Genomic DNA, 12,525 nt, shown 5'->3' with positions numbered 1-12,525 from the left:
CCTCAACTTCCCAAAGAGCTGGGATTACAGGTGTGCGTCATCGTGCCCCGTCCTTCGAATGGCTTATCATCACCTCTTAAAATAGCAATTTTGAAGTTTGAGAGCTTTCATTACAGACTTGACCTCCCCTTCTGGTGCTGATTATGGGAAAGTCTTCCCGGCATATCATGAGTTATTTTCTTCATAATTCAGTTCCTGGAGTGAGGGGGTCTTAGCTTGTAGTCCTGTATAAAAAGACTGTGATGTTGACGTGTTATGAAACTGGAGTGTGATGGGCACCCAGTTACTAGCTGGTAAGTGTTACTGTCTCTCCTTCCCTCCATGCGTCTTCGGTAAATGACCAAATCTTATCTGAAATTCTGAGTCTTTGTGTGGTCTCGTTCCCACAATAATTATGGACAGGGTAAATACAGTTAATGCCTATTTACTGAGCATGTGTTATGTCCCAGGCATGTGTTAAATACATATGTTATTTCATGAATCATCAAGAGCTGCCTGTGAAATAGGTGTTATTATCCTCATTTTACTAGATGAAGAAATGAGAGCTTTGGACAGCGGCAAAGCCAGTAGGCGTCAGAGCCAGGATTTCAACCCAAGCATCTCTGATTCCAAAGCCCAGGCTCTTTGCCATTCTGATTTTTGGTTTTTGGCCTCCTAAATACCTCCTGGTTCAATTTTTACTTATCTGTCAAGCAAGGTGTCTTCTTTCCTCTTGGATTTTCTTCTTCCTATGTAATTTTGTTTGTTTTGTTTTTTGAGACAGAGTCTCACTCTGTATCTTAGGCTGGAGTGCAGTGGCACGATCTCAGCTCGCTGCAACCTCCGCCTCCGAGGTTCAAGTGATTCTCCTGCCTCAGCCTCCCAAGTAGCTGGGACTACAGACGTGCACCACCATGCACAGCTAATTTTTGTACTCTTAGTAGAGACAGGGTTTCACCATGTTGTCCAGGCTGGTCTCAAACTCCAGACCTCAGGTGATCTGCCCGCCTCAGCCTCCCAAAGTGCTGGGACTACAGGTGTGAGCCACTGCGCCCGGCCATAATTTTTAACTAAAGGAAGCTGTGCCAGTGTGGATCTGCACTTCCAAATGTTACACACCAGTAAGGGCTAAGAGGAAACAACTAATTATTTCATCAGGAGAAAGGTATTAGAAAAGCAGCATCAAAGGCCAGGCACAGTGGTTCATGTCTGTAATCTTAGCACTTTGGGAGGCCAAGGCAGGAGGATCGCTTGAGCCCAGGAGTTTGAGACCAGCCTGGGCAACATCGCGAGACCTCGTCTCTACAAAAAATAAAAAACTTAGGCATGGTGGCGTGTGCCTGTAGTCCCAGCTATTCGGGAAGCTGAGGTGGGAGGATTGCCTGAGACCAGGAGGTACAGGCTGCAGTGAGCCACGATCATGCCACTGCATTGTAGCCTGGGTGACACAGCGAGACCCCATCTCAAAAACACAAAACAAAGCAAAAAGAAATAAATAAAGAAGAGTGGCATCAGCTGCATAGCACTGGATTTATCGAAACCAATGAATTCCTTTATTTTGCCCCAGGGATTGGTTTCTATGTAAAATCAAATTGAATGAAGTCTAATTTAACTGAAAAAGAAAAGATGAAATAAAATGTACTAAATAATGAGAATTTTACCAAATGATTTGGAAAGAACAGCCAGAGAATGAATACTTGTACGCACACCTGGCCATGGTAATCATAGGTCTCTTTTCTCACGGAAACACTTCAGATACTCCCTACTCCTAATAACAGGCCTTATGTGTGAACTAAACGGACCATCTTACCTTCGTGTTTCGTGGGACAATGTTTCTTTCCTCTTCAAGCTATTCTTTCACTTCTTAGCAGCAGTGGCCCTCCCCTGGCCTTAATTACCGCAATTAAACCAGTACACAGCTACACCGTGTGAAGCTGCATTTATAGAATGCAGGTGCTTTTTGATTTTTAAATGGCAAGAAAGTATAACAATCCTGTGAAGTCAATAGTGTGCACACTCCAGCCTGGGACACAGAGCAAGACCCTGTCTCAAAAAAAAAAAAAAAAAGTGTGCTTTCATGGTTTACTAGTAGCTCCTTTTTTTTTTCTTTTCTTGAGACAGAGTCTCACTCTGTTGCCCAGGCTGCAGTGCACACCGTGAGTAATTAATAATTTTTATTAGCGAGTGTGTTTTGCGGGTATTGACCATTAGTGTTCTTCTGGTTGAAGGACAACGATGATTTTTCATGTCATTAGTCATTGTTATAGTCCATGTGGGAATAATGGCATATTTTATATTTTTATTAAGTGTCCTTTTGGTTATAGGGTTTGTAGGCTTCTCTTTGAAACCTTCTCCTATTTATGGGGACCTAGAGCTAATTATTAGTGGTGCTGTAGGTTGTGGTATTGTATTGATTTTTGGTGGGGCTTTTGTGGGGTTGACGGTCTTTTTGATTTACTTGGGTGGCATGATGGTTGTTTTTGGCTATACCACGGCGATGGCTGCTGAGGAATATCCTGAAACATGAGGGTCAAATATTGACAGCTGAGGGGCTTTACTATTATGACTATTAATGGGGTTGCTGTCGGTTTGGTGAATAGTTGAGCATGATGGGGTGGGGGTCATGATTGATTTTAACAGCGTAGAGAGTTGGATGATTTTTGAGGGGGAGGGGGAAGGGGAGGGGTTGTTGCATGAGGATCCTTTGAGTGTGGCTGCCTTATATAGTTATGGGTGTTGAATAGTGGTAGTTGCTGGTTGATCATTATTTGTTAGTATTTACGTTGCGATTGAAATTACTCGGGGTAATAGATTAGATAATTAGGAGTAGGGTTAAAAGGGATGGGATAAAAAAAGAGAGAAAGTAGAGTTTAATTAGGCCTTTTTGAGTAGATATGGTAATGGCGGCTGAAATTTGGGTTTGTGAAATGGTCTTTGGTATAGACTTTTCTAGTCAAATTAGGTCTAGTAGTAGTGAAGCCAGATTTTGGCTTGTGGATAGGTTTGAGTTGGGGGTTGTATGGTGAATTGTGACTGAATAAAATCCTAGTATATTGGAGAAGTTGAATGTCTGTAGTGGGTATTTTGGTTTGAGGTTATTAGTTATGAGATTAAGCTCCATTGCTAGTAAGAAGCCTAAGGCGGTCACACCTAGGGCTGTGAGCTTCAGGTGGAGTGGTATGGTTGTTTGGGGGGATGACGCAGGAATAATACTGCCGGTGATGAGGAATCTGGTGAAGATGCTGCTGATTGTTAGGTGTTTAATTGGGTTAATTAGGAAGGGGTTATTTTCATTAATAATAACCAGAGTCATGAAGCAAGACTACCCTATTAGAGCGAAGAAAATAATACGGGTACTGTAGACAGCTGTCAAGGAGGTGGCAATAAGCATAATAGAAAGGGCTCAGGCATTGGTGTATGATGTGTTTACGGGTTCAGTGATGAGGTCTTTGGAATAAAAGCCTGTGAGGAAAGGCACACCTGTAAGTGTGAGACTGCCAAGAAAAAGGAAGGAGGAAGTGAGGGGTAGAGTCTTGAATAGCCCTCCTATTTTTCGGACGTCTTGTTCATCACTGAGGTTATGGATGAGGGACCCTGAACATATAAATAATATAGGTTTGAAAAAGGCATGGGTGCAGCTGTGAAGGAATGCTAGATGCGGCTGATTAATGCCAACTGTGACTATTATAAGGCCTAACTGGCTTGAGGTGGAGAATGCTATGATTTTTTTTTGATATCATTTTGTGTTACAGCACAGATGGCTGTGAATAATGTAGTAATAGCCCCCAGACATAATGTAAAGGTTTGGATTGATAGGTTATTTTCTATTAAAGGGTAGAAGCAGATGAGCAGGAATACTCCTGCTACAACTATAGTGCTGGAGTGGAGCAGGGCTGAGACTGGGGCTGGGTCTTCTATGGCGGATGGGAGTCAGGGATGGAGGCCCAATTGAGCTGACTTTCCTGCTGCTGCTAAGAGAAGGCTAATTAATGGAAGGGAGTTGGGGGTAGGGTCTAGAATAAATGTTTGTTGAAATTCTCATGTGTTGGAGGACAGGAGGAATCATGCTATAGCTGAAATAAAGGCAATATTGCCGATGCAGTTGTACAGAACTGTTTGGCTGCCGTATTAGCATCTGCTCGGCCGTACCATCAGCCGATTGGTAAGAAAGACATTGTTCCTACGCCTTCTCATCCAATAAAGAGCTGAAAGAGGTTGTTGGCGGTAACCAGAATTAATATGGTGATGAGGAAAATAAGTAAGTATTTGAACAATTGATTAATGTTAGGATCTGAGTTTATATATCATATTGAGAATTCTATAATAGATCAGGTAATGAATAGTGAGTGTTACTGGGATAAATATTGTGGAGAATTAGTCTAGCTTGAAGCTTAGTGAGAGTTTGAGAGTTTGGATTGTCATTCAGTGTCAGTTTGAGATAATGACTTCTCGGTCTGTGCATATCAACATCGTTGTAGGAATGAGGCTAATAATGAAGGCGCATGCGATAGATGTTTTTACGTAATTTGGGTGTGAAACTTTTTTGCGGGGGTTGGCTAAGGTAATGGTAATCGGTAAGATTAAGGGGATTAGGGATGTTATAGCAGTGGAAGAATACATGTTTGTTGCTTTTATTTGGAGTTGCACCAATGTTTTTGGCTCCTAAGACCAACAGATGACTCTAATCCTTTAAAAGTTGAGAAAGCCATGTTGTTAAGCATGGGGGCACGAGTTAGCAGTTCTTGCATACTTTCTCAATAGGTAAGAAGTTGCAGGCTTCTATTATTAGATCTGCAATCTGATGTTTTGGTTAAACTATAGCTACAGCATGCAAACCCCATAATAATTTTAGGGTTTAAAGATAATAGGAAGATAGACGCAAGATGTATAAGTATTAATGTGTTCTCTCATGTAAAGGAAGGTTTAGTACTGTTAATATACTATGCAAGTGTCCCTCGTTGTGTTGTGATTAGCATATTTAGGGAGTAAAGGGCTGTAATTAGTATAATAAGTCCTATAAGCATAATAGTGATATTAGATCAGGAGAATGAGGCCATAGTCACAAAGAGTTCTACTAGATTAATGGTACGGGGTAAGGCAAGGTTAGTAAGATTTGCTAGAAGTCATCAAGAGGCTATTAGCAGAAGCAGTGTTTGAAGGCGTTCGGTAAGTAATAGGGTTCACCTATGGGCCCGCTTGTAGTTTGAATTTGCTAGGCAGAATAGTAAGGCTGAAGTGACTCCATGAGCAATTATAAGGGTGACTGCACCTGGTAAGCTTCAAGGGGTCTGAATGAGGATAGCCATGATAACAAGTGCTATGTGGCTTACAGAGGAGTAGGCAATACGTGATTTTAGATCAGTTTGTCATAGACAAATAGAGCTTGTCATAACTATCCCTCACAGGGACAGTATGAGGAAAGGGTATGCTATATGTTCTGTTAGGGGACTGAGGAGAAGAGTAAGTCATATTATACTGTAGCCACCTAGCTTTAGGAGTCCTGCTCCAGGTACTATTGAGCCCGCGATAGGGGCTTCTATGTGGGCTTTGGGGAGTCATAGGTGAAATCTGTATAGAGGTATTTTTACTATAAAAGCTATGATACATGCTAGTCATGTGGGATTGTTGGATCAGGAGGTTAATGGCTCTTGGGTAGTAAGTATTATTACTAGCATGTTTAGTGAACCTGAGGTATTTTGAGTATAAACAAGTGTTAACAAGTAGAGGAAGGGATCCTACTAGTGTGTAAAATAGAAGTATGAGCTTGCATTGAGGCGTTCTGGTTGGTTGCCTCCGTGGGTGATGATAATTAGGGTAGGAACTAGTGTGGCTTCAAAGGGGATATAAAATATAATTAGTTCTGTGGCTGTGAATGCTCTGATTAAAAAAGTCAGTAGGGAAATCAATATAGAAATATAGAGCTTTTTTCATGGGGGCGATTCATTGGACAGGTGATATTGGCTTCTAGCAAAAACTGTAAGAGGCAGTAGACAGGCTATTAAGATTAGAAGGGGTGACATCAGCGGGTCAGAAGAGAAAATTAATGAGAGGTTGGATGGGCTATCGTTGAACTGGTTAAAAAATAGTAGGCTGACAAGGCTGATGAGTAGGCTGTGAATAACCATGTTGATTCAGATTATAGAATTTTTAGAGAATCATGTCATTGGTAACAGTATAATTGTTGGAATAATAATTTTTAGCATTGAAGTAAATTTAGATTTCGTACATAATCCAGGCCACATGTGTTGGAGATTGAAACTAGTAAGGCAAAGCCCACTGCGGCTTCACAGGGAGCAAATACTAGGAGGATGATGGGGATTATGGGTGCTAGAGTGAAATGTATGCTTAAAGCTATAAGAGTATTTATGATAACTATTGATAGTATTATGCCTAACATCCGGGAAGTTACTTAATTTGAATTCAGTTTCTTTTCTTTTCTCTGTTTCTCTCTCTTTGAGACAGCATCTCTCTCTGCTGCCCAGGCTAGAGTGCAGTGGCACGATCTCAGCTCACTGCAGCCTTGACCTCCCGATCCCATGTGATCCTACTGCCTCAGCCTCCTGAGAAGCTGTAACTACAGACATGGATTACCATGCCTGGCTAATTTTTAAATTTCTTGTAGAGATGGGGTCTTGCTGTGTTGACCAGGCTGGTCTTGAACTTCTGAGCTCCAGCAATCTGCCAACCTCAGCCTCCTAAAGCGCTGAGATTACAGGTGCGAGACACTGCACCCAGCCTAAACTCAGCTTCCTCATATTTATATGAGGAACCTACATCTACCAAATGGGGATAAAGAATATCACAATGCAATTTGTAAGAATTTAAAAAGTTAACTCCTGGCTGGGCATAGTGGCTCACGCCTGTAATCCTAGCACTTTGGGAGGCCGAGACAGGCAGACCACCTGAGGTCAGGAGTTCGAGACCGGCCTGGCCAACATGGTGAAACCCCATCTTTACTAAAAATACAAAAATTAGCTGGACATGGTGGTGCGTGCCTGTAATCCCAGCTACTTGGGAGGCTGAGGCAGGAGAATCGCTTGAACCCAGGGGGTGGAGGTTGCAACAAGCCGAGATTGTGCCACTGCACTCCAGCCTGGGTGACAGAGCAAGACTCTGTCTCAAAAAAAACAAAAAGAAGTTAACTCCTTTGCTCAAGACCTGGCACATATTCGCACTCAGCAAATATTGGTTCCCCCGCCCCCTTTCCTTGGTTACTATTTCAGTCTTCTAAGGGTTCATTCACGCCCCTAAGGAGAAGCACTTAATGTCAAGAAAGGACTAGTAGTAACTTTCATGCATTTATTCAGATAATACCTTCTGATTGCTATCATGTGCCAGATGATATGTTAGGTGCTGGGAATGAGTAAAACCATATAAACCAAATGGTATCCAAGACAGGTCTCAATCAATTTAGAAAGTTTACTGTGCTAGGGTTAAGGACACACCCATGACACAGCCTCAGGAGCTCCTGACGACATATGCCCAAGGTGGTCGGGGCACAGCTTGATTTTATATATTTTAAGGAGACACGAGATACCAATCAATATATGTCAGATGTACATTGGTTCAGTCCGGAAAGGCAAGACAACTCAAAGTGGGGATGGGCCTTCCAGGTCCTAGGTAGATAAGAGACACACTGTTGCATGCTTTTGAGTTTCTGATTAGCCTTCACTGAATAAACAGTTTACAGCAGGGGCCCCTAAGCCCTAGTCTGAGGACCAGTATGGGTCTGTGGCCTGTTAGGAAGCAGGAGGTAAGCAGCCAGTGAGCATTACCGCCTGAGCTCCACCTCCTGCCAGATCTGTGGTGGCATTAGATTCTCATAGGAGGGTGAACCCTATTGTGAACGGTGCACGGGAGGGATCTAGGTTGCTCCTTATGAGAAGCTAACTAATGCCTGATGATCCAAGGTGGAACAGTTTCATCTGAAACCATCCCCCCCACCCCACATCCGTGGAAAAACTGTCTTCCACAAAACCAACCCCTGGTGCCAAAAAGGTTGGGTCTGCTGATTTACAGGAATAGTCACTTATGCCTTAGTCTGGCTTAGTGAAACAATAGGGCAGAGCAAGCAAATCAGATGTGCATTTGTCTCACATGAGCAGAGGGATGCCTTTGACTTCTGCCTGTCCTTTGTCTGCAAGGAATTTCCTTGTGGGCAAATTGTGTGGGAGTGCAGGGCTTGCCGGGGTGGTGGTGGTGGGGGGTAGGGGGTGTATGTAGCTATCTTATTTAGGAATAGAGTGGGAGGCAGGTTCGCCCAAGGCAGTTCCCAGCTTGACCCTTCCCTCTGGCTTAGTGATTTCGGGGAGATTTCTTTTCCTTTCACATCTAGAACCCTGGCCCTCAGAGGGTTTACGGCATCGTGGGGGAGACAGATCTTCCTTGAGTCATCACTTACACAAATGTAAAACTGCAAACATGACAAGGTCCTCAAAGGAGAGCCTCACAGTGAATAAGAACCTAGAGATAGATTTGACCTCCTCAGAGAGGTCAGAGAAGGCTTGAGTCTTCAGTGATGCTTGAGTCAGATCTACCAAATAAGTCCATCTGGCAAAGAGAGGAGGGAAGAGTGTGCCGGGCAGAGGAAGCTGCAGGTGCAAAGGCCCTGTGGCAGCAGGGAGCGTGGCTAGTAGGTGGGCTTGAATCATGACCAGCGTGGATGGAGCACAGGGTTTTCAGGGGGAGTGAGGTGTGAAAGTGATGCTGGAGAGTAAGCAGGAGTCAGGGCAGGCAGGGCCTTGGAGGCCACCCTGGGTCACTAGGGAATCTTTGAAGTAGTGGCCACAATACTAGCATGCGGTTAATGATTGTATGTGGGTTTGAACATTTACAAGTTAGTAAATTATGTATAGCTGAAACTGAATCAAGTTGTGAGGGTTTTCCTAGAAACCAGATGGAATGCAGGATGGTACTAGTGTGTCCCTATTTTGTCCACACATCAACAAAAGCATTAAAACTGGGCAGACGCCCAGCTCATCCTCCACCTCTGATGCTCTGGGCCTACATCCTGGGGACGGTGGAGCAGTGTGCCACCCAAGAGATGTGGCTGGAAGCTGGGGGGTAGAGGGCATCCTCTTATCTTTCATGAAAACAGCCCATGGCAGCGCGCGGTGGCTCCCACCTGTAATCCCAGTGCTTGGGAGGCAGAGGTGGGAGGACTGCTTGAGCGCAGGAGTTCAAGACTAACCCAGGCAACATAGTGAGACCCTGTCTCTACAAAAAAATAAAAAAAAATTAGCCTGGCATGGTGGCATGCACCTGTAGTCCCAGCTACTCAGGAGGCTGAGGCTGGAGGATCGCTTGAGCCCAGGAGCTTGAGGCTGCAGTAAGCTGTGATGGCGTCACTGCACTCTGGCCTGCACAACAAGAGTGAGATCCCGTCTCAAGAAAAAACCAAAAAGCAAAAAAACCTGCCCATGATCTGGTGTCTTACCCCCTGAAGAGCTGAGGAGATGTAAGTGTGAATAATTCTATCTAATGGATTGCTATCATCCATGTTCTTCTCAGTGTTACAGAACAGGGGTCCCAATCCAGACCCCAAGAGAGGGTTCTTGGATCTCACGCAAGAGAGAATTCAGGGTGAGTCCGCAGTGCAAAGTGAAAGCAAGTTTATTAAGAAAGTAAAGGAATAAGAGAATGGCTACTCCATAGACAGAGCAGCCCTGAAGGCTGCTGGTTGCCCATTTTTATGGTTATTTCTTGAGTATATGCTAAACAAGGGGTGGATTATTCATGCCTCCCCTTTTTAGACCATATAGGGTGACTTCCTGATGTTGCCACGGCATTTGTAAACTGTCATGGCGCTGATGGCAGTGTAGCACTGAGGACAACCAGAGAGGTCACTCTTGTGGCCGTCTTGGCTTTGCTAGGATTTAGCCAGCTTCTTTACTGCGACCTGTTTTATCAGCAAGGTCTTTACGACCTGTATTTTGTGCTGACCTCCTATCTCATCAGACCTCCTATCTCATTAGAATGCCTTAACCATCTGGGAATGCAGCCCAGTAGGTTTCAGCCTCATTTTACCCAGCCCCTATTCAAGATGGAGTTGCTTTGGTTCACACACCTCTGACATCAGATCAATGTTGCTTGTTATTACTCTTATTATTTTCATCTCAAATCTGAAGAATCACCAGAACAAACTTCCTTCTGCCCTTTGGTTTGCTCCCTCCCCTGGCTCCCAGCAGCAGGGGGGCTGCTGGCAATTCGCAGATTTGTAGTTGAGTTCCACGGGAGCTGGAGCTCAGGATCAGAGGCAAGCCCTTTTGACTCACGTCGTGGGGCCCCAGTGTGAAGCTGCTCTGTGATTGCCCTGGAACTCAACATGTCAGAGCTGCCACAGGGAGACGGCAGAGGCTGCTTGGTAGCTGAGAACAAGGGAGACACCCTGGGAGATGCTCAGAAACAATCCGTGGTTCAGAAGCAGAGTGGAAGGAGCAAGGCGTGGCTATCGGTATTCTGGCCCCAGTGTATTAATACCTATGGGCTGGGTGACCTGGGCATCTGAGCTTGCATTCACAGGTGTCATAGAAGAGCCCCTGGGGCCTGTGCTGAGGCTCCCTCCCCAACGGTGGTGTCTGATGATAGGGTTTTGCAGCAGGCCATCTCCTCCATCCATTCCTGATGGTCAGAAGGCAGGAGAGCCTGAGAGGACATCTCTGCCATCAAGTGGGAACTCCCAGTGGGATTCCTCACTGTCTTCCCAAAAGACACAAATTCCACAGCATTTGCGCATCTTGTTCACAGGGCCCTACCCGTGTGGTGCTGACGGCCTATTCTCCATCCAGATAGCTGAGGATCATAGTTTGTATTTTAAAACGTCAAGCATGCTCTTAAAATGCCCCACTAGAGATGTTAGTTATCATTAATGTAATGTTAATGATATCTAAAGAGGAGTAAACATTTGAGCAAAGTGCCAAAAAAAAGTAGGATTCTTGATTGCTAGTCACAAAGCCCAACTTTTTATTGAAGTATAACATACACACAGAAAAGTGCCCAAATCAAAAGTGTACAGCTCCAAGAATGTTCACAAACGGAATGCACCCAGGTAACCGGCAACCAGATCAAGAAACAGAACACCCCAGAAGCACCACCTCATGCCCCCCTTCTGGTTACTGTCTTCTTAGGACCGATCTCTACTTGCAACTGCATGGATGAGTTTTGCTGGGTTTTAAACTTTATATAAATGGAATCCTATGGTGCGTTTTTGCTTTCTCTCGTTCAACGCTAGGGTTGGTGAATACACTCCAAGTTGGGGGTGGAGTTGCAGCTCATTCCCATTGCAGTCTGGGATTCCATCGTGTGAATATACCCTAATGTGCTTATCCAGCCAACACAGGCATTTGGGTGCTTTCCTGTTCGGGGTTATTATGAAGAGTGTTTTTGTGAAGATTTAGAGCGTGTCTCTGGATGAACACATGTACACATTTCTGTTGGGTATACACCTAGGGGTGGAATTGTTAGGTCATATACATTTACATCCAACTCAGGCTATTTCATGAAAGAAAAAAGAATGTACTGGATGGAGTTTGCTGGCTCAAAGAATTGACAGAAAACTAGAAGGGAGGTCTGTAGGAAGATAGGTGGAGGCGGAGACAGCTCAGCGAGTCCAAGGAGTAGAGCAGAAATGACATTCCCAGGACCCTGCCATCCCTGGACATTGCTACCAGTGGACACACCATCCCTGCAGCCTGCCAGCCCTACCTACCCTGCCTTGCTGCATGACTACCAACCACGGACCACGGTGGCTTCCTTGAAATGAGTCTCAGCATCCCTTCATTTCTGTGTCACATTCTCCAGGCTCATAGCCCCAAGCAAGGGTCCAGGTAATCCACCCCAGGTCAATGACCACTTCCCAACTGGTCTGGGGCTGGAAGCGGGGTATGCCTGAGAGACAGGGAATACCTCCCTTCTTCAGCTTCCACGGTGGGTACTGCACACCACTAAGTTTATATCTGAGGCATATGTCCCTGCTATAGGAAGGGAGGGGAGATGCTGGACAGTTAAGCTGAAAAACAAAAACGGGGGCTGTCCCCACAGCTGCACTCCACAATGCAAGCAGGCTTATTCCATTCATCTTCCACTGACAGAGTGGGGGAGCTCAGTGACATGTCTGTGCATCTCACAGCTCATGTGCAGAAGTCTGCACCTAAGAAGAGGGAACTAGGCCAGGCGCGGTGGCTCATGCCTGTAATCTCAGCACTTTGGGAGGCCAAGGCGGGCGGATCACTTGAGGTCTGGGGTTCGAGACCAACGTGGCCAACATGGCGAAACTCCGTCTCTACTAAAAATACAAAAATTAGCCAGGTGTGGTGGCGGGCGCCTGCAATCCCAGCTCCTCGTGAGGCTGAGGCACAAGAATCGCTTGAATCCGGGAGGCGGAGGTTGCAGTGAGCCAAGATTGCGCTATTGCACTCCAGCCTGGACGACAGAGAGAGACTCTGTCTCAAAAACAAAAACAAAAAAAGAAGAGGCAGCTGGATTCAGGATCACTCTAGGAAGGGTGACCCATCCCCAAATGCCATAGGTCTGGAAGAGGTGCAGTAA

At 45.1% G+C, this 12,525-nt stretch overlaps 1 pseudogene; it reads right to left on the bottom strand.

Annotated features, from left to right (window-relative positions):
* Positions 1-2,791: 2,791 nt before the first annotated feature.
* On the bottom strand, positions 2,792-4,599 carry LOC115835170 (annotated as a pseudogene).
* Positions 4,600-12,525: the final 7,926 nt, after the last annotated feature.

This window comes from Nomascus leucogenys, chromosome 5, assembly GCF_006542625.1.
Source record: "Nomascus leucogenys isolate Asia chromosome 5, Asia_NLE_v1, whole genome shotgun sequence".
NCBI lineage: Eukaryota > Metazoa > Chordata > Mammalia > Primates > Hylobatidae > Nomascus > Nomascus leucogenys.
Note: the sequence above shows the minus strand (reverse complement) of the source record. Positions and strands in the feature narration are given on the sequence as shown.